The 19288-nt window shown below is 35.4% G+C and overlaps 1 protein-coding gene and 1 pseudogene across 3 annotated transcripts in view; both read right to left on the bottom strand.

The window, feature by feature from the left end:
- TFPI (tissue factor pathway inhibitor) overlaps nucleotides 1-19288 on the bottom strand; it is an 87177-nt gene that overhangs the window by 57124 nt on the left and 10765 nt on the right. The gene's annotated exons all lie outside the window — the stretch shown is intronic.
- LOC105725127 (THO complex subunit 1-like) overlaps nucleotides 3534-19288 on the bottom strand; it is an 84047-nt pseudogene continuing 68292 nt past the window's right edge.

Genomic DNA, 19288 nt, shown 5'->3' with positions numbered 1-19288 from the left:
TGGTTTAGACAAATTTAATTTTTAAAATAATTTAATTATTCACAGATATGTACAAATATTATTACATTCAATTTTAGAACAATTTCATTCCCCCATAAGGAAATTCTCCACCCTTTAGGCATCACCATCTTCCCCTAAATTTCCCCATCTCTACATCACTAGAAAACAATTGTTTGGCTTCTATCTGTATGTATTGCCTATTCTGAAAATTTTAGTTAAATGGAATAATATAATATGTGGCCTACTGTGTCTAGCATGTTTTCAGGGTCCATTTATGCTGTAGCATGTATCATTGCTTTGTTTCTTTTTATTGCTGAAAATATTTTATAGTATAAATATAATAAAATGTATTCACTCATCAGTTAATAAAAATTTGTGCTGTTTCTACTTTTTGCTTATGATGAACAATGCTGCTATGAACATTTGTAGACAAGTTTTGGTGTGAACATATTTTTTGACTTCTCTTGGGTATATGACTAGGGGTAAAATTCTTGAATCACATGACAATTCTATGTTTAACCATTTGAGGTACTTTCAGACTATTTCCAAGGCAGCTGCACCATTTTCCATTCATATCAGTAATGTCTTGCTTTATTTTCTGAATAGCACTCATCACCATTTATATATTTATGGCTTACATGTGTGCTGTCTTTATCACTCAGATGTTTTCTATTCTTAGCACAGGCACTTTACGTAAGATTCACAACTCTATGTTCAATACCCCAAACAATGACTGATACAAGTAATACTTGATAAATAATTAATAAATTAGAATAAACTTTGTGAGTTAAAATTAGCCTGCAGTATAGATCTTTGGATATATGCATGGTGTTTTATTTCTATCAATTCCACCAAAAATAAAGAGATGAGAAACAAGTACTGTGAAATGGTGCCGTAAATATTTTAATAATTGTGTCTTGTATTGCTTCTTTCATTTTTTAAAGATATGAAATACTTCAAATTGTTTTAATGAATGTTTAACAAAAATGAAACACAAATGACATAGATTTAACATTTTTAAAATTTTGCTGAAATGATAGGTATTTTTCAAGTCAAAGAAGACATCATAAGAATGATTGCTGAAATTTAAGCAAAAGAGAAATGTGAATCTGTGGGAAAGATAGCAAAAAAAAAAAATGTGTGCTTAGAAAAGAGGTAATTAGGTAGAAGAAATGCATAATTTGCTATTTTAGTCTTTATAATATTAATATTAATGAAAGAATATGTGGAAGACAGGTAAGTGGTCTATACTGAATCTACTAAGAGAGACCCAAGAAAGGAAAGAAAAAGGAAGAACTTTGAGATTTTCACTTTTTGTGAACTCTTCTACGAACTTCATATGAACTATAATTCCCCCAATAATCCTAGCCTATAAGAAGTATGATGGACATCTCAAGAAAACTGCGGTTCATAAAGGGGATATAACTTTTCTAAATAGAATTAAACAGAGTAATATTTGCACTCATATCTCAGTGACTCCAGAATTCATGGACACTTTGCCACACAAAGCTACCTTCCTAAGAATAGTTATTTTGTCTCCAGCATCTTCAGGAAAGCACTCTGCCTCCAGTTGCCTTCACGATTATTCTGGTTTGCCTGGCAGGTGCATTACTGTAGTAGAGATGGCTATCCCCCTTCAGGAAACTAAGAACCATTAAATCAATCCATGTAATGCTCCATGCTGCCATCCCAAGTAGCTCCTTTCTTTCGCCCTTCCTGCCTTTGTCCTTTTTCTCCTTTCCCCCTTTCCCTCTCTCTTTCTCTAGCTTTTCCTTTCTTTTTAAAGTTTGTTTAGTGGTTAAGAAGAGGGGGTTAGTAGTAAGACTGTTTTAGGGGCTGAATTGTGTCCCCTTTCCAATTTATATGTTAAAGTTTTATCTCCCAGTACCTCAGAATGCAACTGTATTTCAAAACAAGACCTTTAAAGAGGTTACTAAGAATAGGTGGGGGTATAGATGAGGGTTGGCACGGGGTGGGGGGATTGGGAAGGGATAACATTAGGAGAAATATCTATTGTAGATAACGGCCAGGGAGGGGGAACGGAAGCAGCATACCACGATAGCACGTGTATACCTATGCAACAAACCTGCACATTCTGCATATGCACCCCAGGACTTAAAGTATAATAATAATAAAAAAAGAATAAATGCCATTGGGGTTGAGCTCTAATCCAATATGTCTGGTATCCTTATAAAAACAGGAGATTAGGACACAGACACACATAGAGGAAAGACTGAACATCTTTAAATCAAGAACAAAGGCTCAGAAGAAATCAATCTTACTGATCACCTTGATCTCAAACTTCTAGCCTTCAGGACCATGAGGAAATAGTAAACTATTCAGTTTAGCACTTTGTTATGGCAGCCCTAGCCAACTAAAACAGACCATACAAGCACCAGTTCTGTAACTTACTAATTATATAAATTTGACACTATATTTGCTTCTATCTCTATTTACTTATCTATAAAATGGGTACTTTACTAGAACCTACCACATAGTATTATAATGGATTAAATAGAAAAGAATTAGAATGGAGAGTAGCTTGATAATGTTAGCTATCACGATTTTTATAAGTAATTTTTGAAAACCTCTTGGGTACACTGTAGAAATAGAAGCTCAGTATTTATAGAGCTTATTCTGTGTTAAGAATGTCATCTCAGACTTTTTGAAGGTCTAAAAATATAATTGAAACATAACAGTGATTTGGAAAGAGTTTAAAGGTCAAACCGAGAGACATTTTTGTTTGAATTTGGTTAAGCATGGGAGCTAAGAACTGCAAGACGGCAAGTGGTAAGGTGAAGCAGTACAGGTATCAACATAAAAGGCATGTTCTAAAGATTCAGATCCACTGGAGCTAAAATATTTTGGCAATTTGGCTTTGGTGGTTTGAAGAAAAAAACCTCAAAGGGAACGGCAACGGATATTGACAAGAATGAGATGAATGGGATGAAAAAAAAAAAGAGATCAAGAGGCTCACATAGAATTAAAGAGAGTAATAGGATTAAATTATAACGTTAGATTTCTAGTTCAACATTTTGAGAAAGGTATGATACAGCTAGTTGGCAGTTATGGATCTATTTTATCATCCGTTTTGTAGTATACACATTATTTTATCATCTTTAAATGAATCTTGAAAAAATATATGGTGCTTACATGTATACTAAAAGCATGGTACTTATATAATTTAAAGTTTCCAGTTCAGATTTTTCTCTCTTTATTGCATATTGTTGAATTTTTTCTTTCTTAAAGTTTTACTATTAATCTCTAAGCTCAGTGAGTACTTTTCTAAAGGAAAGAAATTTCATTTTAGCTGCTTATTTATGGTGTGCCAGTGGAAGACAGGAGAGACAAAACCTGACAACCAGAAAAGAAGAAAAAAAATAACTTGAAGAATCTTTCTAATTTTCTGCTCAGCATGGCTAATGTCGTTGTCCTCTTGTTGATTACTTCCATCCACTGAATTTGGCTCATCTCCAGGGGGCCTACCCTTCTGTCCACTAAAACCTGGCAGCCTGTTTTTTTTTTTTTTTTTTTTTTTTAATCTTTAACCAATGTGCTTTCATTTTGTTTTATTTTATTTTACTTGGACTGTTTTTCATTTTGGGTAAGTTTACAGCACACTAATAGCAAAGAAAATGAATAAAGAAAGAAAATATTAGAATAAAACTATGGTGGAGGAGAGGGGGACAAGAAACTCTACAGGAATTCTGATAGTTTTCTATTTTTCAAGTTTACTTTTGGTAAGTAGTATTCTCAGTTGTGAATCAACAAAATATTGACAATAACTAGGATTTGCAAGTAGATTTTGGTTAATAAACATTCTTTACTAGATTTCCAACTCTATTTCCCCAATGGAAAACTTGCATAGTCTCAGGGAGAGGTTTGAGAGCCAGATTTTTCTCAGGAAAAGAGTATTTCCTGAATAAATACACTGTGGGAATGCAAATGTTTGGGCAGTTTCCCAAGGGAGGTCTAAAGCTGTGTAACTGTACATTCGCCACATACCACATTCTGACAAGTTGGCACAGAACCTACTTTATCTCTTTATTAATGCCCCTGTTGGGTCCCACATTTTTGGGATATTGAGTCATCACTATAAAGATTATTTTGACATTAAGTTTATTATATATAACTTAAAATTAAAAGGATGAAATTGTGTACTTTGGCTATATGGTGAATATATACCACATTCATTTAAAGCAATAATATTAGAAGTGCAAAGATGTATTGTTATAAAACATCATTTTTATAATGATTTACTATTTTCTCTTGCTTTTTTGTCGTTGTTGGTATACAAATGTTTATTGTTTACTAAAACCAGTAGACCTGTTATCAAATGCTGATTGGTAACAAAATCTTATCACAGTTTTAATAAAAAGAAAAAAAAGAATCTAACTATTTGTCTCATTGTCATTAGTTAGATTTTCTGAAAAGTCACTTAATCCATGCTTATTCAGTGCATTACTCAGATTCTCGGTGTCGCATGAACTCCCTCTTGATCTTGCCAGGCAACCAGGAGCTGCTCAGCTCTCATCTTTATTTCTTCACTCTCACACTCAATCTGCCTAATTTCTGAGTCTTTCATTTCCAAGTAGGGAGCCAGAATCTTCCATTGTTCACCCAGCTTGTTGGCAAATACCTCTATTTGTTCTCCTATTACAGGTTTGTCTCCCCAAACATCAGGACTTTCATTTTCCTTCAGTAAAGCATCATTATCTTCCTCCTCACCTGTTTTTATTTCTTCAGAAGGAGGCAGTAATTCCTTGGCTAGCTTTATTACCGTATTTTCAAGGTATTCTGGTAAACTTTTAAACTACTGGTTGGTTGGTTGGAAGAAGTGAGGACTTCTCTGTGCTAATAGTCTCAGGGCTCTCCAACCATAATTTGAATTGTTCACAGCCTTATATTCACTTTCAACCATATTTTCAGGGTCTGCCTGTTCGATGGCTTCTTCAAAGAATTCCTCCAAAGTGGGCGTATATTCCCTTGTCTCTGATTTACAGGCTTCCATATTATCAGGACAAAGATTCCAAAGCCTTATTAACTCCTCATTTCCCATCAGAATTTTTTCGCTGGGTCCTTTCCCTAAGAAGTCCTCAGGTGATGTTCTCTTTCGAATTATTCTCATAGGTTTGTATCTGATTTTCTTTCTTTCACAAAACTTGGGCAACCTTCATTTTTACATGAATTCCAGCTTTCTTCAGTGTTTATTATATGCTTTACCATCTTTGAAAATCTTTCTCCATCGAGGGGGTTTTCAGATAGTAGTTGATAAACTGATTTTGTAGTTTCTTCAATCCAAAGTGATTGTTCATCAGTTAAAACATAGTTTGACCTTTGAATTTGACCTGCCCCTTGAGATATTGGAATAAAATGAGATACTGCAACAGGTTGTGTCAACGAAAGTTACTGTCACTCAGTTGTAAACCCATCAGCTTTTCACTTGCTAAAAATTTTGCAAAATATACATGCTCTCCTCCTGTTTTCAATTCTTCCATCTTTTTTCTTGAGGACTGAGTATCATCTAATTTGTAACTCTTAAAAACAACTAAAACTTCTTCAGAATAATTGAGAAAATTTTCCATGAAGTCTTCTCATAGCATTGCACAGGGTTCCTGAAGTAATCCTGAAGTGACCAGAATTTTCGATACAGGTTGTAATCAACTGGAATAGAGCACGTTGTTGGAGCTTCCTCATCTCCCATTTCACCTTCTTCTACATCCATTCCTTTTTCTCTATCTTCAGTGTGCTTCTGACCCAGGGTGCTTTCCTGCTCATTGGTATTGAAAACAGTGACATTTTCCAGATTAAACTGACTCTGCAAGTTAAGACCTGATTTCTCAGATAGAGGGAAAAGCCTAGCCCAAAAGAGCTGAATTTGTCCACAAAAGACTGTATTCTGGGATTTAGATAATCTTCTTAGGAGATCATTGCACATATGTAGTAAGTAATTTTTCCCAGCAGAATAGAATGTAATTTTCAAGTAGCAACAGTTTTTTTCCACAAAAGTAAATATTGTGTCACACTGATCCAAAGGAAGACAATCCAAAACATCTCCCAACAATACAAAAGGTGTCGATGTGGTACAAATACCCAGGCAGTCTGGCTCTACAGTCTGTTTTCTTCACCATTAAGCTTCAGTTACTCCCCCAATAGCAAGAGAAATAATAGCTAAAATGTTTTCACATGATGAATGATTTATAATTTCTTTTTCTAGAACACCTCTGAAAGCTGGATCAAGGGTACATTTTTTTTTTTTTTTTTCCATTTTCACTGCCAGGTACCTGGCTGAAGGTACTTAACAATGGCTTGATGTTTTTGATGTTCAAGGCCTCTCTGTTAGAATTCGTAAACCGCGCCCGTGCTTCAGGCAAACTGAAGAGTGGCGGCAACGGAGACTGATTTACTATTTTCAAAGTGGTTTCTTATCTGTCAGGCTACATATTGACAATAATACTGTCCAAGTATTTTGAAGAGTACTATGCAGGTACATTGAATTTATCTTAGTGCTACATAATATATTTTTCAGCATCATATGCGTAGATGGCTAGTAAGTGACAAAGGTAGAACTAGAACTTCGACTATGTTATCCCAGAGCATCCTGAAAATAAACAAAGTAGATGAAACAGAGGCCAAAGCCCAACTCAGGAAAATATAATGAATAAATAATTTACTTAAGTTTCTCGCTCTGTGTATATTTTTTTAATATTACTTTAATTCAGATTGAAGAAGATGTTGGAACTATCACAACGCAAACTACAGGATAAAACCTGGTTTCTCTGGTTTGCTAATTCTACAAGTAGAACTCATTTACCAAGATAAGTGTGATCATTATTGCAATTTTTGATTCAGTGAGTTGCCTAAATGTTTTCTAGTTCTAGATTAAACTCTAAATTTCATTTATATTTATTATCATAAAATACTTCTACATCACTCTATCCGCAAATATAAAGGAATCTGGGTTTCAGCCCAAACCCTAATTAACCTCATTAGAGAAGGAAATTATTCCTAAAGTTTAGAAACCTGGAGATTTGCATATCACATCTGGGAATAGGGCTCAGAAGTTCACCCAACAGTCAAAGCCAGAATGAGTGGATTAGTACAAGTCTAAACAAGGGAATGTCTAAAGAGAAACTTGAATTTATTCATTTCTTCCAGATTTACTGGTTTGTCTACAAAGAGAATAAAATACCTAGGAATTTAACTAACAAAGAATGTAAAGGACCTCTTCAAGGAGAACTACAAACCACTGCTCAATGAAATAAGAGAGGACACAAATAGATAGAAAAACATCTCCAAAATGCTCATGGTTGGGAAGAATCAACATCATGAAAATGGCCATACTGCCCAAAGTAATTTATAGATTTAATGTTATCCCATCAAGCTACCAACGACCTTCTTCACAGAACTGGAAAAAAACACTTTAAACTTCATATGGAACCAAAAAAGAGCCTGCAGCCAAAACAATCCTAAGCAAAAAGAACAAAGCTGGAGGTATCACTCTGCCTGACTTCAAACTATACTACAAGGCCACAGTAATCAAAATAGCATAGTACTGGTACCAAAACAGAAACAAAAACTAATGGAACAGAACAGAGGCCTCAGAAGCAACACTACACATCTACAATCATCTGATCTTTGACAAGCCTTACAGATATAAGTAATGGGGAAAGGATTCCCTGTTTAATAAATGGTGTTGGGAAAACTGGCTAGCCATGAGCAGAAAGCAGAAACTGGACCCCTTCCTGACGCCTTACACTAAAATTAACTCCAGATGGATTAAAGATCTAAACATAAGACCTAACACCATAAAAACCCTAGAAGAAAACCTAGGCAAAAGCATTCAGGACATAGGCATAGGCAAGGACTTCATAACTAAAACATCAAAAGCAATGACAACAGAAGCCAAAATAGACAAATGGGATCTAATTAAACTCCAGAGCTTCTGTACAGCAAAAGAAAATGATCATTAGAGTGAACCAGCAACCAACAGAATGGGAGAAAATTTTTGCAATCTACCCATCTGACAAAGGGCTAATATCCAGAATCTACAAAGAAGTAAAATAGATTTACAAGAAAAAAACAAACAAACCCATTCAAAAGTGGGCAAAGGATATGAACAGACACTTTACAAAAGAAGACATCGATGAGGCTAACAAACATATGAAAAAAATGCTCATCATCACTGGTCATTAGAGAAATGCAAATCAAAACCACATTGAGATACCATCTCACACCAGTTAGAATGGTCATTACAAAATCATTAAAAAATCTGGAGACAACAGATGCTGGAGAGGATGTGGAGAAATATGAACATTTTTACACTGTTGGTGGGAGTGTAAATTAGTTCAACCATTGTGGAAGACACTGTCAGTGGGAGTGTAAATTAGTTCAACCATTGTGGAAGACAGTGTGGTGATTCCTTAAGGACCTAGAAATAGAAATACCATTTGACCCAGCAATTCCATTACTGGGTATATACCCAAAGAATTATAAATTGTTCTATTATAAAGACACATGCACACATAAAGACTCATTGCCGCACTGTTTAAAATAGCAAAGACCTGGAACCAACCCAGATGTCCATCATTGATAGACTGAATAAAGAAAATGTGGCACATACACACCATGGAATAATACGTAGCCATAAAAAATAATGAGTTCGTGTCCTTCATAGGGACACGGATCAATCTGGAAATGATCATTCTCAGCAAACTGACACAAGAACAGAAAACCAAACACTGTATGTTATCACTCATAGGCGGGTGTTGAACAATTAGAACATATGGACACAGGGAGGCGAGCATCACACACTGTGGTCAGTTGGAGGGCTAGAGGAGGGACAGCAGAAGTGGGGAGGGTGGGGAGGAATAATGAGGGGAGAAATACTAGATATAGGTGATGGGGGGAATGAAGGCAGCAAACCACCTTGCCATGTATGTACCTATGCAACAATCATGCATGAGCTGCACATGTACCCCAGAACCTAAATTACAATTAAAAAAAAACAAAAGTGAAACTTGAAAATCTAAGTATTATATTTCTTTTCCTTTCAAACATGAAAGGAAATACAAAGCATTTATATCCCAGTTTTTAAAAAATCTTGGCTAAAGAGTTTAAAAGAGCAAATCTTGTTTCATGTGAGTCTCCTTTCAAACATAGTCAATTCAAATTATCTGGAATTAATTGTTATATGTAGATTAAGTCTATTTAGATGTGCTCTGTAGGTGCCATTTTATTACTATAGGGAGGCTGAATTACAATTTGTCCTTCTAATTCTATCAATCTTTAATGCAAATAGTTTTCATTGTTGAATCTTTATTATTATTTTGTTTTTCTCATTTGTATCTCACACTTGCCTTAAGAAAATGTTATCTTATGCTCGTTTTAAGAAACAATGGTTCAAAATAACAAAATAGATTGTCCAAAAAACTGCTTGTAAGTGGCAGTGTAACTATATCTGACCCTGAAGCAAATGCCTTTAATCACTGCTCTATGCTGTCAGATTTTTAAAAGTAGTGTTGGTGAAAGAAAATTAGTAAAAGTCATATTTAAACACTGATGTATAGATTGATTAGTGCAATTGATTTTAATAAAAATGATAAGAATTTGAAAAAGGCCGTAAATATTTGATAGAGGCAGTCATCATCTTATAACGGCATCATATTCTAAACTATGTTGGTAGGACCAGTTTTTTGGAACTCTGAACATACAATATTATAAATGAAATTTATGTTGACAGCCAAGCTGGTAGAAACAAGCAAACATGAATAAAAAAGCCTCACTGCATAAGGATGAACTGGTCCAGATTTGAGGTTTGTCAAGAGTACTGCATCAGACCCAGTTCAGGGTGGCTTTTATTTGCTGTCACTTTCAACCTAGCTAACAAAGTCTTAGAATGGATCTTCATCAGGTAAGGATACAAGTGATTTTGTGGGTGAAGTTCTCAGGAGCTATCTTAGTCTACTAGGACTGCTATAACAAAATATTAAGGACCATGTGGCTTAAACAACAGAAATTTGTATCTCTTTCTCTTCTTTCTCTTCTTTAAGACCATCAGTCTTTTTGCATTGGAATTGAACACTTATTATCTCATTTAACTTAATTATCTCCTAAAAGTCTTACCTTCAAATATAGTCACATTGGGGGTTGGGTCTCCAACATTTTGGGGATACACAATTCAGAGCAGGAACATTCCTAGTATTTCAAGGAAGTGCTTCTAACTTGGTTGGTAAATTTGTCTTGGAAGCAGGGTTACTGCCCTTCTATCAGTAGGCTGGGGCTGAAGATATATTAACCCTAGAGTCTACTTTCTTATGTGCAATTCAATTCCTTCCTTTCTCCATAGCTACAGACTTCCATTCTGTTTCTTGCGACATTATTAACCTTTAGTACTGGTGATACCTATCACATTTCTGTAGAAAATAGAGAAATCGCCAGCTTCTTATGTTGTACGTTTTATGATCATTTGCTCAAATTATGGTGTTTGTTTGTTTGTGGTTGTTTTTTTAAAGTCGAAGAACTGGTCTGGGAAGATGAATGTTTTCTAGAAGTGTCCTCCAATAAGAAAGTGTATTTTTTGCTCACAATAAGAAGGAAAGACTTGGCAGGAAAAACAGATCCTCACTGTCTAATTCTTTTTCTACCGTCATTTCTCAACTGTAATTGCAAAACACATGTAAGAGAGCAGAAGACATTGCCCAGGAAGTCAATTCTTGTAACCTGAAATTGAGAAATAGATTTGCTTACTGATTCAGTTAATTGTTCAGACTACCTATGAAAGTACCCAGAAGGCTTATTTTGAAATTGGGGATCTTTTTCATAATTGTGCATAATAAAATTCATATACTAAACGTTCTAATGGCCCCAATCTAAATATGTAATATGTATCACAATATTTTAGGAAAATGATCAGTCATTACCACTAATATGAAAAATGGTGGAAAGATATTCCCAATGGCAGCAGAGAGAAATTTCTGATAAATCCTACCCATATTGTCATTATTATCTCTCCACTTTTGGAGAGGCATCCTGCCCTGACTTAATCTCATGAATGGAATGGAAATACTGCTTCTGTATAAAATCTCTACTCAAATGGTATCTTTCAGAGCATAAAATAGTTGATGGTTATGTTCTCTTCCTTCCTATGCTTTTTAAATCACTGTGCCTCTTCCTGTGTTACACATTATATATTTATTTGCTTACTCTGTCTTTTCTTTCACATTGAAAGGTGGGAATCATGTTTGTTCTTTCTGGTACCCACTGGAACTCAATGGATATTTGTGGAATAAATCTTTTATGAATTAAAGATTTAGTAAAAATTGTTTTATTTTGTATTTTCTCTTACAGAAAGCAAAAGGTCACTGGAGAAATTTAAAGTAAATATCTAAGCTAAAATTATTTTAAATGGTATCAATAAAAGTGAATATAATGGGTAATGGATCTCAAGTATAAATTAATCCTTTATTATAGAGAAGACAATTATTACCTAATTAATCACTTTTTCCTTTCTTCTGCCTTTGTTTCTCAGAAAATCTGCCCGAATTCTGTAATCATGAAGTGTATTCTCAAAACTCCTATTAAATAGACAGTAATGGAGTCACATCAGCATCAGGCCACAACTGATTTGCTAAGGAGTCAATATCTTTACAGATTTGAGTTAACTACTGTCTGTAGAGAGATATGTGGTATAGAGTTGCACAGAAGGCCAGTACTAGAGAGGCTGCTACAATGAACTTAGTTGTTTGTATTGTAGTTTCTGGCTTAGCTCATGACTATAGAGTCTCTAATATACTGTGCAGTCTACCAAAGAATTCCAAATTGCTTTCAAGGTTTATTATGTAAGGTGTTTATTGTGTCTGAATGAATTCAGTCCCACAATAAATCATTAAAATGTGATGTATTTTATCGGCACCTTATTGATGCAATAATTAGTTTCTTTTTACAGTTATTACAAGTGTCAAAAACAGAAAAATAAATGTTTTTGCAGAATTTTTTCTCTGTATATTTTGCAACCTTTTGATTAGAAATAACTTTCATAATATCAATTTTTCTATTTTAAAATATCTATAGCATATTCTTCTTTTGATATGATTTATATGACCATGATAAGCTTACATGTTCTCTGTCACCCAAAAATATTATTTTTTCTCATCACTGTAATGGGAAAAATTAAAAAAAGGTTTATCAATGAAATCATTTAGACATTGTCTATTTTATTTATGTTTGATGCCATTTACAAAAAATAGTTCATTTTTCATCTAAGTGGTGTATCAACATAAGTCTAAAGAAAGTACTCTATGTGATATTGTTAAACTGGTATTCATTATAATTAAACAAAATTTTACTATTACCATTCATAATACACTTAAATACTTTCTTCCAAAGGTAGTAAGGATTGAGAGAATGAAGATTTCTTACAAACTGCTTTTATTTAAATTTTTTTCAAAATTGGAGTATTCTGCTTATTTTTTAGCTACATATTTAACTGTTCTATTCTTTAAGTATTTAAAAAATTAAAACCATCTTTTTAAATTGGAAAAGTAATACATTTTTCCAAAATCATAAAATATAAAGCAGAATAAAGAAAATACAGAATAACCACCAATCTACCTATTCAGAAACAACTTCTGTTGTGTATGATTTCTTATGCACATGAATATGTGTAAGTGTGCATATACATGTGATTGTATTTATATGAGCATATGCGAATGATCACTGAACATATATTGTTTGGTAAACTCCTTTGTCATTGAATGAGATAATATTAATGACGTTTGAATAGGAACAGCTCTGGTCTGCAGCTCCCAGTGAGATCAACACAGAAGGTGGGTGATTTCTGCATTTCTAACTGAGGTACCGGGCTCATCTCATTGGAACTGGTTAGACAATAGGTGTAGCCCACAGAGGGCAAGCCAAAGTAGGGTAGGGCATCACCTCACCTAGGAAGTGCAAGGGGTCAGGGAATTCCCTCCCTTAGCCAAGAGAAGCTGTGAGGGACTGTGCCATGAGGAACGGTGCACTCCAGCCCAGATGCATTATGTTTGTCCCACGGTCTTTGCAACCTGCAGACCAGGAGAGTCCCTCAGATGCCTACGCCACCAAGGCCCTGGGTTTTAAGAACAAAACTGGGCAGCCATTTGGGCAGACATTGAACTAGCTGCAAAATATTTTTTTTCATATTCTAGTGGCACCTGGAATGCCAGCAAGAGATAATCATTCACTCCCCTAGAGAGGAGGATGATGCCAGGGAGCCAAGTGCTCTAGCTCAGCAGATCCCACCCCCACGGGGTCCACCAAGCTGAGATCTACTGGCTTGAGATTTTTACTGCCAACATAGCAGTCTGGAGTTGACCTGGGATGCTCCAGCTTGGTGGCAGGAGGGGCATTTGCTGTTACTGAGGTTTGAGTAGGCATTTTTCTCCTCACAGTGTAAACAAAGCTGCTGGGTAGTTTGAACTAGGCAGAGCCCATTGCAGCACCACAAATCTGCTGTAGCCAGACTGCCTCTCTAGATTCCTCCTTTCTGGGCAGGGCATCTCTGAAAGAAAGGCAGTAGCCCCAGCTAGGGGCTTATAGAAAAAAACTTCCATCTTCCTGAGACAGAGCACCTGGGGGAAAGGATGGCTGTGGGTGCAGCCTCAGCAGAGATTTAAACGTTCCTGCCTGGCAGCTCTGAAGACAGCAGTGGATCTCTCAATACAGTGCTCAAGCTCTGCTAAGGGACAGACTACTTCTTCAAGTGGGCCCCTGACACCCATGCCTCCTGACTGGGAGACGTCTCTCAGCAGGGGTTGACAGACACCTCACAAAGGAGAGCTCCCACTGGCAGCTGGTGGGTGCATCTCTGGGAGGAAGCTTCCAGAGGAAGGAACAGGCAGCACTCTGCTGTTCTGCAGCTTCCTCTGGTGATACCCAGGCAAACAGGGCCTGGAGTGGACCTCCAGCCGACTCCAGCAGACCTGCAGCAGAGGGGCCTGACTGTTAGAAGGAAAAGTAACAAACAGAAAGGAATAGCATCTATATCAACAAAAAGGACGTCCATGCAGAAACCCCATCCAAAGATCAACATCAAAAACCAAAGGCAAGTAAATCCAAAAAATGAGAAAAAAACAGCACAAAAAGGCTGCAAATTTCAAAAACCAGAATGCCTCTTCTCCTCCAAAGAATCACAGCTTCTCGCTAGCAGGGGAACGAAACTGGACAGAGAATGAGTTTGACCAACTGACACTAGTAGACATCAGAATCTGGCTAACAACAAACTCCTCTGAGCATGTTCTAACCCAATGTAAGGAAGCTAAGAACCTGGAAAAAAGGTTGGAGAAATTCTTAACTAGAATAACCAGTTTAGAGAAGAACATAAATGACCTGATGGAGTTTAAAAACACAACACAAGAACATCATGGAGCATACACAAGAATCAATAGATGAATCCATCAAGTGGAAAAAAGGGTATCAGAGACTGAAAATTATTTCAACTATTGTAGATGGCAGTGTGGTGATTCCTCAAGGATCTAGAACCAGAAATACCATTTGACTCAGAAATCCCACTACTGGGTATACACTCAAAGGATTATAAATCATTATACTATAAAGATACACGCACATGTATGTTTATTGTGGCACTGTTCACAATAGGAAAGACTTGGAAACAACCCAAATGCCCATCAATGATAGACTGGATAAAAAAATGTGGCACATACACACCATGGAATACTATGCAGTCACACAAAAGGATGAGTTCATGTCCTTTGCAGAGACATGAATGAAGCTGGAAACCATCATATTTAGAAAACTAACACAGGAACAGAATACCAAACACTGCATGTTCTCATTCACAAGTGGGAGTTGAACAATGAGAACACATGGACACAGGGAGGGAAACATCACACATGGGAGCCCGTGGGGGTTGGGGAGTTAGGGGAAGGATAGCATTAGGAGGAATACCTAATGTAGATGCTGGGTTGATAGGTGCAGCAAACCACCATGGCACGTGTATACCTATGTGAGAAAAATGTACATTCTGCACATGTATCCCAAACTTGAAGTATAATAAAAAAATATTGATAACTTTCCAAATTGACTTGCATAACCTCATTTAATGGCTACATAATATCTTTTTGGATTTTTTAAAATTTATGTTACCATTCTCATATTATGGAACAATGAAGTAATATCTATTTTTTGCAATTATTAAGCTTCATGCAAAAGTATATTTGTAGTCTAATATTTACAAACTTTGAAACTTACTTGTTTATAGTAAATTAACAGGAGAAGGAGTATTGGGTCTAAAATTTAAACATTAATAATATTAGTAGGTATTGAAAACTGTCATTTGGAGATATAATGCTAACCTACACTTTTTTTAGGAGCATAGGAAAGTGTTTATTTGTACCTTTGCCTAAATGGAGTGTGTGTGTGTGTGTGTGTGTGTGTGTGTGCATGTGTACATGTTCTATCAAACTTTATCAATTGTTCATTGGGATTTCAGTAAACCTGAAGTGTCTGATATTGTGGACAGTATAATGTCTCTGAGTAAATTAGAGAAATATTTTACAGAGTGTGAGGATGCAAAGTAAGGACCGGTATAATAAAATTCTAGGTGTGCTCTTGTATGCTTTCTTTCAAAATAACTTAAAAATTAAAACAAAATGAGAAGGAGCAAAGAAACATATTGATGTTATTTCAGATACAGGGCAAGGTAGCATGACAAAATGAGATGAATAGAATGGACACAGGAAAGGCATGAGAAAAATCTAAGTTCGATTACCAACTTTTTAATGGAAAAATACACTAACCATCTATAAGATTCAGTTTTCCATTTTTTAAATGAGGCCATTAAACTTATTTGTGTTTATGATGAGTGAAGATAACGTGTCAATAACACAGCAGATACCCCTTCAGTGCGTTTTCCTCAGCAAAATTTAATCCACGATTGGAAACTCCAACATCTGTGATTTTTTCCAGAAGTAGAAAATGCCTTCAGATAAGGTTTGATGAAAGTAGATAGAGAACTAGGAAAAAAAATGGCCTACTTGTTTTCAAAAGGCTAGGTGTGATTTACTCCAAATCAGACAACAGCAAATAAAGAAATGGTGGAGGAGGGGAGGGATTGTTCATGTGAAAGCAGAATCTAGTTTATCCTCAAACTAAATAAACATGTTTTACATTCAACACTTTTATTCAGAGAATTCCTGACATCTTTACCACCACAGCCAACACCCATTACATCATCCTCATTTAAGCTCTTAACAATTTGAGCTTTGATACTAAACAGAAAGAGTAAGATCCAGACTCCTTTGCAAAAAATTGCAAAATAAGATGGAAAATATATAGTGTGTCAATAAATCGTATCATACTATGATCAAAATCAAAGAGGCCCCACTGCACATTCAGTATAGCTGGAATAATGCTCTTAATAATACGACAGCTGTAAACTGGAAGGAAATAGTATTTGGAAGATATATTCTTGGTAAAATGAAATATCAAAAACTTTTGAAAACTTGGAAAGAAAATGATAAATTTGGACACAAATGAGCAAAATCTGAGAAATTTTACAGATGTAAGTCAAATAAAGATATGAGTTCTTTTATGTAATAAATTTTCTTTAAAAAAATGAATAAACCAGCCAGGTGGGGTGGCTCACACTTGTAATACCAGCACTTTGGGAGGCTGAAGTGGGCTGATCATTTGAGGTCAGGAGTTCGAGACCAGCCTGGCCAACGTGGTGAAACCCTATTTCTACTAAAAATACAAAAACTAGTTGGGTGTGGTGACATGAACCTGTAGTCCTAGCTACTTGGGAGTCTGAGGCAAGATAATCACTTGATCTCAGGAGTGAAGGTTGCAGTAAGTTGAGATTGTGTCACTGCACTCCAGCCTGGGTGACAGACTGAGACTCTGTCTCAAACATATATATATATATACCTTTAATTTAAAAAAGGCAATTTAAGAGATAGGATTAAATAATGACAGATCATTCAAGATGATTCAGATTCTGAAGCACAAGTGACCCAAACAAGCAATATATCATATAAAAATATTCAGATACATTATCATGTATCTTCTCCATATTCTAAATCATAACATCAAAATATTTACCACATGCACTCAAAAACTGTAAGATATAAAACTAAAAAGTTATCCTAACATGCATACGTGAAAGTTTTTACAGAGCAATTTGAAGCATATTCAGGAATATCAGAAAGCCAGAAGTTTTAGGATGAGAAGTATCTATGATTTGTGATACAATAATGAAAATACTGGTCTAATTTTTGAGATAATTCAACAGTAAATTCAAGAGACTTTTATGATTAAAATGATGAGGCAAGTAAAGAAGAGAGGAATCAAGGCCACCTACAGTGAGCATCTGACTTAAGCAAAAGAGTCATTTGGTGGTTCCAGGCACTGATTTGGGAGCCTAAAATAAAAAACACATAGCCCTAGGTAGGTGATTAATTCAAGGTATGGCAGTTTGAGTTTGAAATATCTGTGAAACCTCCAGTGGAACCATGAAATAAAAAGCCCCATATATAGATATGGAGGTCTCCGCTGGAGACAAAAACGTGAGAATCAGTAGATAAACAATCATTATTTCGTGGGGTAAATGAGATCTATTTATTTAACAAGTGTATACAGCATTTGATATGGAGCAAGCACACTCCTGAGCTTTTACAAATATTAACTCATGTAAGCCTGATAGTGACTATGAGGTGAGTGTGAAGATTGGGAAGGAATATCCTAGAAGTGAACTCTGAACAACAAAGAAAAAACAAGTATGAGAAAACTGAGAAGAAATGGCCAGCGAAGCAGGAGAAAACCTGGGAGGCTGCAGTTACACAAACACTAAGGGAAGTGAGTATTTCCAAAAATTGTCATGAGTCACCAATGTCTACAGCACAGAGTGTTCCGGAAGGCAAGGGGTAAACGTATGCATGGGTTTAACAATGACACGAATGGTGCCCCCTCACACTAATAAACACTTTACAAGCTTACTGGTGATGCCATTAATGACAATGCACCAGTAAGTGAGATGGGGTAGGAACAGAAACGGAGGCTATGAAAACAGAAATTTTGGATGTTATTTTATAAATCTATGCTGAAAATTAACAGACAGAATATGAAGGAAAAAATTTTGTGAAGATTATAGTTTTATATGGCTAAAGAGGGAGAGTTAAAAGCTATAAGAAAAGTAAAATGAATAGCAGGTGAGATCCCAGGCACAGGTGAAAAGAATTTAACTACAGGTTGAAGAAAAGATTTATTTTCCATTAAGATAGGTTTTCTTGGTGGTGGATACAAATATATTTGCAAAGTGTGTGTAATGAATGCGTGTGTTCATGTTTTGCTGGATGGGGGGCAGGGGACAAAGAGACAGAGAGATGAGAAAGTTACTGAAGAGCAGATAGGAAGATGAAAAATTTCTGACCATGATTCAATTTTGTATGTGAGAAAGAGATTGAGATTTCTTTTCAGAATGACAAGAAGTAGTAGACTTTTAAAAATGTAAAGGTTTGATGTTTTTTCTAGGTAAAATAAAATGGAGCATTAATAATTTATCACTAAAAGATTTCTGGACTGCTGGCATCCCAACCATAAATGAATAGTAACTTCTGGTGCCTTAAAAATTCAACAATTCTGCCCTCCAGATACAGGAATTACATATTCAAATGTTTGTAGTTGGATTGTATCAACTGGACAGAGATAAAGAACAAAAGAGGCAAGACTTAGAACGGTTTTAAGAGGAAATATGTAAGTGGTTTATTACTTAATCATAAACTAATCATTTTTTCTACATGTGTTCTTTCAGTGCTTAGAAATGTAGATAATACTTCAAATTAGTAATATCGCACTTGAGAATTAAAATATTAAAATGGCTATGTGCACGTTCACGTTTATTTTACTAGAGAAAATAAAATTACATTTTAAACGACGTAGGTTTCCAACATAATGAAAGTTATTAGATATGGTGGCACATCCATCTACCCGATATAATATACACTAAATTAAATGGGCAATGATAATGACTAGAAGATAATTTGGGGAATAATCCATGTGATATGAATTTTAAATGCTGTATACAAAAATATATGCATACTTTAAGATTAACCAAGCAAAAATTGTTGTTCATGGAGAAAAAGATGATTTGGTAACAGGAAATACCTTAGGTCAGTGAGATCATGAATACATTATCATCATTTCTCTTCTACTTACGAAAATTTTTAGTCATCTTTTTTGCTTGCCCATGAAACATTCTCTGTTACATTAGACAGTGAGAAGGCTCCTTAAT

This window comes from Aotus nancymaae, unplaced genomic scaffold (assembly GCF_030222135.1).
Source record: "Aotus nancymaae isolate 86718 unplaced genomic scaffold, 86718_ANA_hifiasm-v0.15.2.pri h1tg000008l, whole genome shotgun sequence".
NCBI classification, from domain to species: domain Eukaryota; kingdom Metazoa; phylum Chordata; class Mammalia; order Primates; family Aotidae; genus Aotus; species Aotus nancymaae.
This window is presented reverse-complemented; position numbering and strand designations above follow the sequence as displayed.